The 10,596-nt window shown below is 39.8% G+C and overlaps 1 protein-coding gene across 1 annotated transcript in view; it reads left to right on the plus strand.

Moving 5' to 3' along the window:
• Positions 1-1,236, plus strand: part of COL28A1 (collagen type XXVIII alpha 1 chain) — a 57,551-nt gene extending 56,315 nt beyond the window's left edge. The window contains exon 37 of the mRNA XM_065832574.2: positions 429-1,236. The gene's annotated coding sequence lies outside the window, so the exon portion shown is untranslated. The remainder of the gene's footprint in view (positions 1-428) is intronic.
• Positions 1,237-10,596: the final 9,360 nt, after the last annotated feature.

The following is a 10,596-nucleotide window of genomic DNA, read 5'->3' on the forward strand; positions in this document are numbered from 1 at the left end:
CTTTTTACTCCCTTCCCTAGATCACTTACAACTATACTGAGTAGGACAGACTATAGCGTACATCCTCCAGTGGCTTCTTTCCCTTGACCATTTATGCCCTTTCCTTTGTTTTCCTCTTCTCACCATTATAAATTAGAAGACTATCCATCTCAAATCAGTATAACCTTCCTTTGGGGAGGGACCTTACGTTTTTTAAATCCAAGAAGACTGTACTAACTGCCTTAGTTCCACATGCTCGGTGAGACGTGGACCTCAGAGCATGCTGATCAGCAGTGCACAACTTCCTTTACAGAAGCCACAGAGCTCATCCCAGGAAATTGTATTAAATACTTTATTTCGTCTTTCAGTACAGGAAAATTCCACTGAACTGCAGTGTGTTGTTTTTTTAAACATTTCAGGAAAATTAATCAATCCATTATTTCTTCTAGAAATGACTGCTGTTGGCAGCTTCTAAAGCTGGAAGTTTGTGTGTATTGAGGAAGAAATGACTGAGAAGAATCCAAAATTATATGTTAACATGAATATATTACTACCATGCTCTACTGCTTTCCCCACTATGGTATTCACATTAACTAGATTGTTGTATAACCTATGTTATCTGCGACACTGTAGCAATAACTTACAATCACACATATACACATGGAAACATACCTTTTCCCTCCAAATTTATATTAATTTGTTACTACTACATGATGAAAGTCTGTTTTTACAATTAAAATATCAAAAGTGTTTACATTCAACATTTAATGACAGAGATCATATGCTCTAAACAAGAGTAAACGGTTCCTAAAATTAGGACTCTTAATACAGCATTTAGAGACGTAAAGTAAGAGTTCCATTAATTAGAGTTCCTCTTTGGAGTGTAAATACCACAGCTATATGTAATTAGAGGGTTAGAGGGTCCCACCCTGCATTGAAGCACATATGGATTAACATAGATATAATATTTTCAACTAATTATAAAGATAGGACTTCTATTCAGAATTAAAAACAGGCTTCTTCACATCCTTCAGGCTAGTCAATACATTTCAATTTCTCAGGGCCTCTGTGTTAACAAAACAAAACAAAAAATCACTCTAATATATGCTTTTAAATTCCAAAAGGGAAAAGCACTGAAAGATGCATATATATGTTTACATATGTATTTTCTACTTTTAGCCATAATCCTATGTGAATATATCGTTAAAACTGAAAATGATGAGTGTGTGATTAAAATGGAAAGCAATACCTGATAAAGAGTCCTGCGTTGTTATTCCTTTGCAAACAAATAACTAGTATCTACACAGGCAGTTTGAATGATTATGTGCACAATTTCCACTCCCCTTGTAAGCAAACGATAGCATCTACAATGCAAGATGAACTTCTTCCCAGCAGATAGGATGCAAACTTCATTTTGTGGAAAGATTTCCCTGAAGTACAGTTTCAAAGTTTTGATATTTTTTTTCCCAAAAATCTGGTCTTGTTAGTGAGTTTCAAATTAGAAAAGAAAAACCTGACAGCGTCCCCCCAGAAAAATCTTGCTCTTATTATACTCAGAACTTATATGATGATCACTCAAAAAAACACCCCTAAGGGCACAATTAATTTCTGTTTGACATGGAGCAGTAAAACTCAAGGTCACTACCTTGTGCTATGTGTCCCGTGATATCCTGAAAATGAAGGGATTTGGTGTAGATCAAACGTCAAGCTGTTGAAATCGAGAACTAGTTTCATTTCACAGGAAAAAAAGAATCAGAAAGCAAAATTTGACAAAACTTTTAGAAGTCTGTTAGGGTTTTTTACATCAGAAAAATAAGTTGCTTCAAAGTATATCACAAATGCTGTAGACAGACTCTAGTGGTAAACAAAATCAGCTACATATAAAGCTGGATGTAAGCAGCAAATAAAATAAAAGGTCAAGTAAAAGTTTTCAAGCAGATAAACTGCCTAATGGTGACACAAAAAGATCATGGAAAGAATCAAACTACTGTTCAGTAGTAAAACCAGTGCCATCATACCAAGAATATCTATGGCTGGAGACCTTTAATAGTGAATTCATGTCTAAAACAAGAGAGGAATAAATGCAAAGCTTAGGGGAAAAGACGAGCAAGAGGGATAGAGACAACGATGCTGGAAAAAGCAGATTCAAAATTTAACACAGAATATGTTAACATACTGTCAAACTTCAAAGGTGTATTGAGAGACTTTTTTCCTAGGCTAGGTGTCAAATCCAGTATTTTGAATTTGTTTCAGTTAGGTGACAAAGGCAATATAGAGAGAGAGACATATACAGATAGAGATAACTACAGTGATGGGGAGGTAGGTAGATACAGGTAGATACAGGAACAGAGGTACATATTCAGATGAGGATATGGAAAAAAGACCATCTCATAACAGAAAAGATGAAAAATTTGCACAGTTAAAATCTACTGTGGATTACTTTATGGATACCTGTAAAAAAATATCTCTTGAGTGTAACAGGTGCCAAGACCCACTTCATTTTGCGCCTGCCAGGAATATTTTAGGTTTAGCTCCTCTTGGAAACCCACAGCAGCAAAGTCCACAGGAATTGCAAGGACATCTGGGAATTTGCAGGGTCTTTCAAATCTGTGCTAATCTTCAGTGCCTGGGCAGTTGCTACGGGGCTGGGTTTAGCTGTTTTGTTCAGCTCTAGATCTCCAGATAAAGAGACAGGTCTTGTCTAAGAAATACTAGGGATAATGAATGTAGGAATAATTGTGAAGAGGTAAGTTATAGGTTTGCAATAAGATCTTCTATAATCTTTAGTGCAAACCTTTCTGGTAAAGCTGACAAGCTGTAATAAGTACAAATAGTGACACCATTTGCTATGTAACAATGGTTTAAAAAAGAGCACTTTTAAACATGTGTACAAGGAATCTTCTTAATGCAATGAAACCAGTGTGATACAGAACGTCACTGCTTGCTTTTCCACTTCCATGTAGGGTTGACTAAACCTTTTGTAGCAAAGAAGCAAAAGCGGAGACTATAAAGTTGTGGGGTTTTTGGTTGGTTGGTTGGGTTTGTTTGTTTGTTTTTAATTGAGTGCTGTTTAAATCAGATTATTCCGAAATAAGCATCCCTTTCTATTCAGGTCTCTCTGTGAATCCCCAGACTGCAGATTCTGAATGTATGCTCTGATATTTAGTAAACCATGAAAAAGCACAGAAGTCCTTGCTGAAAGGGCAATTCTTCTCTAAATCTGTATCAGCACTGACTGGCAGCATCAGCTCCTGTGTCTTTTCACCCAGCTCTGCATCCTCAAACGTGTCTTGGGTCAGGAAACCAGGAGAAGGCCCTGCTTGCCAAACGCCCACTGCTTTATTCTCGAGTTACATAAAATCCTAAAACATCATTACTAACTGAAAGCATTACTGTTTCCACTGGCAAACAAACAAACAAACACTTTAGTTACACTACAGGCAAATTTTAAAAGCAAGAATGGTTTAATTATGAAATTTTAAAATCTTCTGCTAGACCAGGACAAATGCTATAAACCATAAAAGCTAAAAATGGTTGACAGTAAGAGAGGTGCATTTTTCTGTAGAACTGATCATTATAAGGTAAATTCTTTTTCTTACATCCTTGCTTCTAACAGAAGCAAAAGGAAAAGAAAATTAACATGAAAATAGTACCCCATCTGCTCATCACACAACAGCAGCAGCTTTTCACTTTGAGAAGCTCTACCAGCCTCTTGCTAACAACTTTCAAATTGAACTCGTCGTTTGCCGTAACCCCGCTCAGTCGCTGCCCGTCCCTGGGGCCCATTCAGAGTGGTTAATAATGCTGCCTGTTCATTGACCGTCCTGCTGTCTGCACTCCTCCATTTTCTCCCACATCTTCCAATTTCCTCTCTCTCACCCTAAATTGACCGAGGATACGCAACATTTCCTGCGCTGCAGTTTCAAACGTCCTCAGAAAACTGATTACCATGTTGTCTCATTTGCAAGTTGCTCTCAAAGACATTCCTTGGAGGAACAAAAAAAAGAAAAAGACTTTCCTGATAGCACAGCTGAGACCAGAATCCACTTTTTTTAAAGGAAAATTTTATGGACAGTATAGATTTATCGCAGTATTCCTGCACTTTTCTTGCTTAGCTCTTTTGGTGCCAGCTGTAGATCCAGCACACCCTGTCAAAGCTTGCAAAGACAACCAGCCCATAGCACATAGATTAAAGCAAGGTCTCATGGGTAACTTGATGAATTTTTTAAAAATTTCTTTTATTAAAACCAAAACCAATAACTCCTCTTCCTCCACCACTAAGTGAAAGGGCCAAAGTCTTCCTGGGCAGGTGTGTGGGCTGGGACACTCCAGCTCTACCTGTGGGTAGAGCAGCTTTTCTAAGGTCTCCTAACACATGAGGTACTGTAGGTCCAGCACTGAGATATTTGACATCCCCATTATCTACTGTTATTCCTCGTACAGCTTATCAATCATCCTTTATAATTATTTCAGTTTTTGAAATTGCACAGCCAAACATAAGCAGAGGTCTCAGCTATCATACTTGGTAGCTAGATGATGAAGCATAATTATATATAATCAGTAGATTTTTACTTGAGAGAGCCTTAAATACGTGATTTTACTGTTATCACATCTTTTAGTAGGGACAGAATCAGGCCTAAGCTTCAGGCATAAACGAAACCCAGATTGTGAGACAAATTCTACTTTAGTTTGAATTTTTTTTTCTTCCTCCCCACTAAACAGGAACATACAGAAATTCAGCCAAATGGGTAAGGCTCTAAAACATGATCCATAAAGACTTTCTAACAGTATGTGAGACCTATTTTAAAGCAATTTCTAAGACAAGAAGAGCACATGGGCTCTCCTCCTTGTCTCAGTCTCTGCTTTCAGCAGCTGTAACCTCCCAGGCAGGGAGGGAAAAGGGAGATTTTTGCACTTAATTGGCACAGCAGTAGGATCTCTCCAACATCTGGTACAGTTGACCCTGGAACACAAAGAAAACCATTTCTTTTTGTAAAAATAATGGTAGATAAGAGTTTTGACAAGTATAAATCTGGCAAATACAAGGCTCAATATGAGAGTAAACCCCCTCAAATGAGTTTTGGATTAGCTTTAAAATTGTTAGAAACTCAGCAAATCCCAGGCGCTGCTGGAAGCCTTTGGGCTGGTGCTCCTCTCTCAGCAGCCCCAAGCTTTCAATACACTTAAAAATAAACTGACAGAGCGCTTAATAAATGAGCAACAATTCAAAAAGCCCCCAGGCCCAGGCTGTGCCCTTCAGTGGCAGTGCCAGGGAAGAGGGGCTGCAGGGGAGAGGTGATCGGTGCATGGAAAGCATCGATTTGGAGAATGATTTTGGGATTTTGCAGCCTGGTTGCTGCCTGCTGGCCCCAGGCTCGCTGAGCACAGCAGCACCCGTGTGGCAAGCAGGGCAGTGAGCAGCGATTTTCCCATGGAAAGCCAAGAGCTAGTAATTCTTCTGAATTACCATCATGACATAATTGGCAATTTCAGCTACTTATTTCATTCAGGGCAACTCCCTAGTGCATCATGTTTTCTCGAGGGGTAGCTTCTATCATTGTTAACTACATCATAAATTAATAGGTAAAATATATTTCTGCTGACCAGAAAGGCTGTATTTTCCAATTAATTCAAGCATAATGAGATTCACATATAGAATCTGGGTCTGAAAATTAATATTTTCATTGCAATGACCCTCAGAGAACTACGACTGGGACTGCACTTTGTATAACTGCCCACATCATAAGTCACTTCAGACACAGGCTGCCAAAATACACAAGTTGCTGTAATGAGTGGAAAATGTACTAATGAGGGTGGTACCAGAGGCAGAACTGCGCTCTGCCTGAAGGGAATATCATGTTTGCAAATAGAAATCTTCAATTTTTGTTCTGGATGAACTGTACAATATGGCAAACCAAAAGTTGCAGTACTCACTGGATATTCTAGAGCATATAGGTGAACTTGTGTGAGTGAAAACTTTTCTTTGACCAGGATCCTTGAGAGTTTAGTAGTCATATGTCAGGCTTTTTTGATATTTTTTGTCACGCTCAGCGACGCATTGGATTTGTTTACAATTCATACACTGGCTGAAACTTTCCTTTTTGAGAGGAGAAAATCACCCGACAAAAGTTCCCTAAAATAAGTTATAGTCCACATCAGTATTTCAGGTTAACACGAAGTAAGGGTATTGTCCTGGTCCCCAAGTCAAGCATTCCAGAACCTGTCACATCAGCAAAAAGAAATCCCAGCATCTTAAATGATGCAGCTGCGGTACAGGGCCCAAGTGAGCACAGCTTTATCCTACAGTGCCACCAGGAGGAAAACAACAAAATGCCTCTATAAAACAAACATAGCAAGGCATCAACAGGTGTTTACAAATCTTATTGAAGTAACAACTTCCAAAACTCAGTTCAGCAGCAGTAGCTGGTTGAAGACTTTTAAATCACCTCTTAATTCATCTCACGAAATTACATTTTTTACTGGCCACCATAGCTACTTCATGTTCCTCACTCTCTTTAATAAATTTATAAGTTGTCTTATGACTGATGTTTAAACTGGACATTGTGTAAATAGGATAATTCAGCAAACCAGATATTGTGCATTGCAGGAACAAGTCTTACAAGGTATTTACACTGAAGTAGGAAGGCAGCTATAAAAAGAGCCCTTATCCACTATACCATGGTAGGAAAGCCAAAGAGCCCCATAATCCCCATAATCGCATCATGAATCCCCTTGCAGCACCCCACTTCATCTATAACCATTGCAATACTGCTGAATCTAACAAATTTACAGCTAGCAATAAATGTCAAGCCTGGAAGCACTTTTTGGAAACCTGAGCAACCAGGGCAGTCAGAGTTCAGTATAATAGCAGCAATGATAAATGAGAGTCTTTGGTCCCAACATGTATCTCCAGTATGAGGCCAGGCAGAGAATGTGTCATGCTGGAAATGAAGCTATAACACAGCAGCAGCCTTTGCTCTGAGCCAGATTATTCATCCTGGTGATCCAAGAGCTTCAGAGGTCGTGAGCCAGAGTGCATGGAGGTGTAAGCGGTCTCAGACAGGAGTAAAGATTTTGGTCTCTGCTTTTGGATGGTGCCCCAATGCACCCAGCATGACATCTGTATACAACCCGAGGTACCAGATGAGCCACCCTCCTACTCCCCCAGTCAGCTCAAACTAGCAGTGCCCCAACCCACCTGTTCTCTGTAAAGCTTTCTCACGTTACAGCCCTGAGAACAAGGCTTCATTCTGGGAATGTCATTTCACTAAATCGCTTTAAATATATATATATGTAGTACAGGGAAATATTTTTACTTTTCTGTATCTTACACTGTTTTCTGCAGCATCCTGTTCTGTAACAAGAGCTCATTCCAGCTTTTGGAAGAGCAGCATCTATTAAATCAAACAGCTGCAATAGGAGGGGGCAGCATTAACATCTGATCTAGAAGTTATTTGCAATATAAAATTCATTCCAATCATCACATCAGGATCATTCTCGCTCTCAGGTGTCTGTTGACCTTTAACACTCAGGGTGTGTTAGTAGCTCATCTTGGTCTTTATCTCCAACTGTTCTCAGGCGCTCTCTTTGCCTGCTGGTTATCATAGGCTGGCAAGCATTTGTTTGGACATTTCTTCCTGTGTTTTCAGATGCTGACTGTTTCTTTAACTGTATTTTCTTTAACCAGCTTGCTTCTTCCTCTAACACAGAAGACATGTATCTGTGAAACAGCAGTGAAATGCTAAATATCAGTGTAATGCTGAACTGAACATAAAAGGAAAGTGTTTCCTGCCTTATTGCATTTGTTTCCTGTTGTTTATGTATTTGCTTTTTAAGAATTACAACAAGTAATTCTTAAGCACTGGGCTTAAGTTAGGAACAGGACCTGCAGGCAGTGCAATTCCCCTTTATTACTTCCACGTGGGGAAAAGCCTTTGACATCCTGCTATCGGACATTAGAAGCTTTTGTAACAGAGAAAGGACCTGTGCCAATAACAAGGTTAACCTTTTAGCTCTGCGTACCAAGGAAACATGATCTCTGAGTTCATCAAGCAATAGCCGCAACTGTTGTACAGGAAAAGAGGAAGAGAAGGGAACCTTTACACCCATAAAACCCAGTGTCCATTAACCAGGATGCAACACTGGAAGGAGGGCAAACAGCCTGTATTCACTCATATGATGCAGCAGAACAGTCCCTTCTCCATGTGATGGAAATAGTACATGTTAGCATCAAGGTGAAACAGAAAAGTCTTTCTCCTGGATAAAACATTCATGGCTGTACAGTGACTAAAAAGACCCAAATGCTACATTTTTAATGATGGTTTTAAAGCAAGAAGATAGAGCTGATGCATGAGACTTCTCCCTCTGGGACTGGTGTGAATTTGTGAATGCTCAGGTCTATGTTTGGTAAGACAACTCCTGCATTTACAGATCATGAAGGTTATCTAAAATGAAAACATGGCCAGTGCATTTTGAGAAATATTTACTTGAATGAGTCTAAACAAGATGCAAGAAATGCAGTTTGGGAAGATGTCAAAGATAAAGCCCAAGCTAGCTGCCAGGGAAATACTTTAAAAGCAGGATGTTGATGATTAGACTGACAAATTATGTTCTAATCTGGGTAAACAAACACTGCCTATTCTCTGTTAAAAAATGGGGTAACATTGACGAATAGGAATAAAGTCTTCATTGTTCACATTGAAGCACTGCCAGCTCCTGAACAGGAGAATTCGCTTTTCTAAATGGCATTTTAAAGTTGGTTTTAGCCATGATTACCCTACTTGTCCTTGAAACACTAGTCATATTTCAGCTACGATTTCAACAGAATCCACAGCAGAACATGTGGCACCTACTGTTTGCTATGGTAAATGTTCAAACTGCTGGTGAAGTAACTGTTCTGTGCTGGGGAAAATTTCAGACCCTCAGGCGTGATTTTAATATGATTCGTGGTTAACCCCTGCAGAATGCTCACCTGGGCTACAAATCTGGGAAGGATACAGTTTATAGCCACATCCTCCACTTGAGACAGAATAGCCAGAGAACAGACATTTGAGAGTGTCATTGCACTCTCAAATTTAGTAGAACTAGGAGGCTGAAGACAATACATGTTTTTAAAAAAAATAATTAGAGACATATCTACTGATTTTGATTTCCACCAAGTACTTGGAATTTGGCCCTAAGTTAACATTTGTCTTCAATGTCACACTCTCCAGCTCCAGGGGTGGGGGGCAGGAAGGCAACACTTAACAGCACATCTGGGTGATCCTAGTTAAGAATTCATGTGGGACAGTGAAAGGGAAAAAAAAAAGAATCACAGTCCAAGGTTGTAAAAGTGCAGGATAGTAATGCACATTAACTTCTAAGTTTTTTGATTGTTTCTTAGACAGAGGAGGAAGGGTGAAGACCTTGACTGCCTGAGGCCACACAGGATTCAGGTCTGCCGGGGAACACTGAAAACTCAGGGTGGAACCAGGAAGGAGCAGCAGCAGGAGGCTGATCTGGTTCTTCAGGTGACTGAGGTTGCTGACAGAGCTCCTTTCCTTGCGGTGGATTTTATCCTAGGAGGGGAAAGAAATCAGGAGAGGACAAGGAGTTCCTGGAAGCCAGGTTAGAAATTCAAAGAAGTAAGCCAGCCTTTTTGACTTCAAGATGCCAAAGTGATGGGTTCACATATGCAAAAGTTTGCTTCTGTACAACCGAAGAACAGTACTGCAAACTTAGGTACCTACTCAAATAAAGGTTTAGAGTTTAAATAAGCAAGCTGCTCACCTCAACATTTTATTTAGTGAACATTCCTGTGAAACTCCCATCTCTACTCAGATCTAAATTTGAAACTCTATTTCCACTCAGCTTTGCAAAAGACTGTTCACCTCTGTGCAAAAGTAAAAAAGACAGACTGTGGCAATGCTTAGCGGATAGCTGGAAAATTCACCTTCCTTTTAGAACATTGCTACAAAGAATTCCCTCTTCTCTAAGGAAAACATTTTTCATACTTCTTTAGCACAACTGGCTGCTAGAGTTTGGAGCCAGCCCACCTGTCCATCCTACCAAACTGAGACGTGTTTTAAGTATCAAACGATAAAACATGGTTCCAACTCTTGCTTCGGTAGTGACTAATTTAGGCTGATTTTAAAACATAAGTCTTACCAAAGGCAGTGTACCATTTCATATACGGTCCTGAAGTGAGCCCCAGCCACTTGGGAGTGTGAAAATGAGAGCAATCCATCCGGTATCACGTCCTCTTCAAAAAACACTTCACAGAGCAGAAGGTGAAACTATTGACAGAAAAAGGGGAAAAAAAAGGGGGGGGGGAGGAATGGGATTCTGTTTAAAAGACAAATCACACTTCCAAAGAACGTAACACCTTTAATATGCGAAAGAATTGGCACTTTCTCATCCCCAGAGCTGACACATCAGAGAAGCCCCAGGTAGAACTGGAACACCAGGGTATGAAGTTGTGGTCAGTACCAGTGCGGAATCCAGCACCAGAGGCTTCAACCTCCCTAAATAAAACAAAGCTTAGAGAAAAGCATGTCTGGGGGAGAAAGGAAAGGAGGGACCCTACTTCACGTCTTGTAGTTTCACCACCAAAGTGGAGTGTTGCACACAATGGAACAG

This window comes from Patagioenas fasciata, chromosome 2, assembly GCF_037038585.1.
Source record: "Patagioenas fasciata isolate bPatFas1 chromosome 2, bPatFas1.hap1, whole genome shotgun sequence".
In the NCBI taxonomy this organism is placed as follows: domain Eukaryota; kingdom Metazoa; phylum Chordata; class Aves; order Columbiformes; family Columbidae; genus Patagioenas; species Patagioenas fasciata.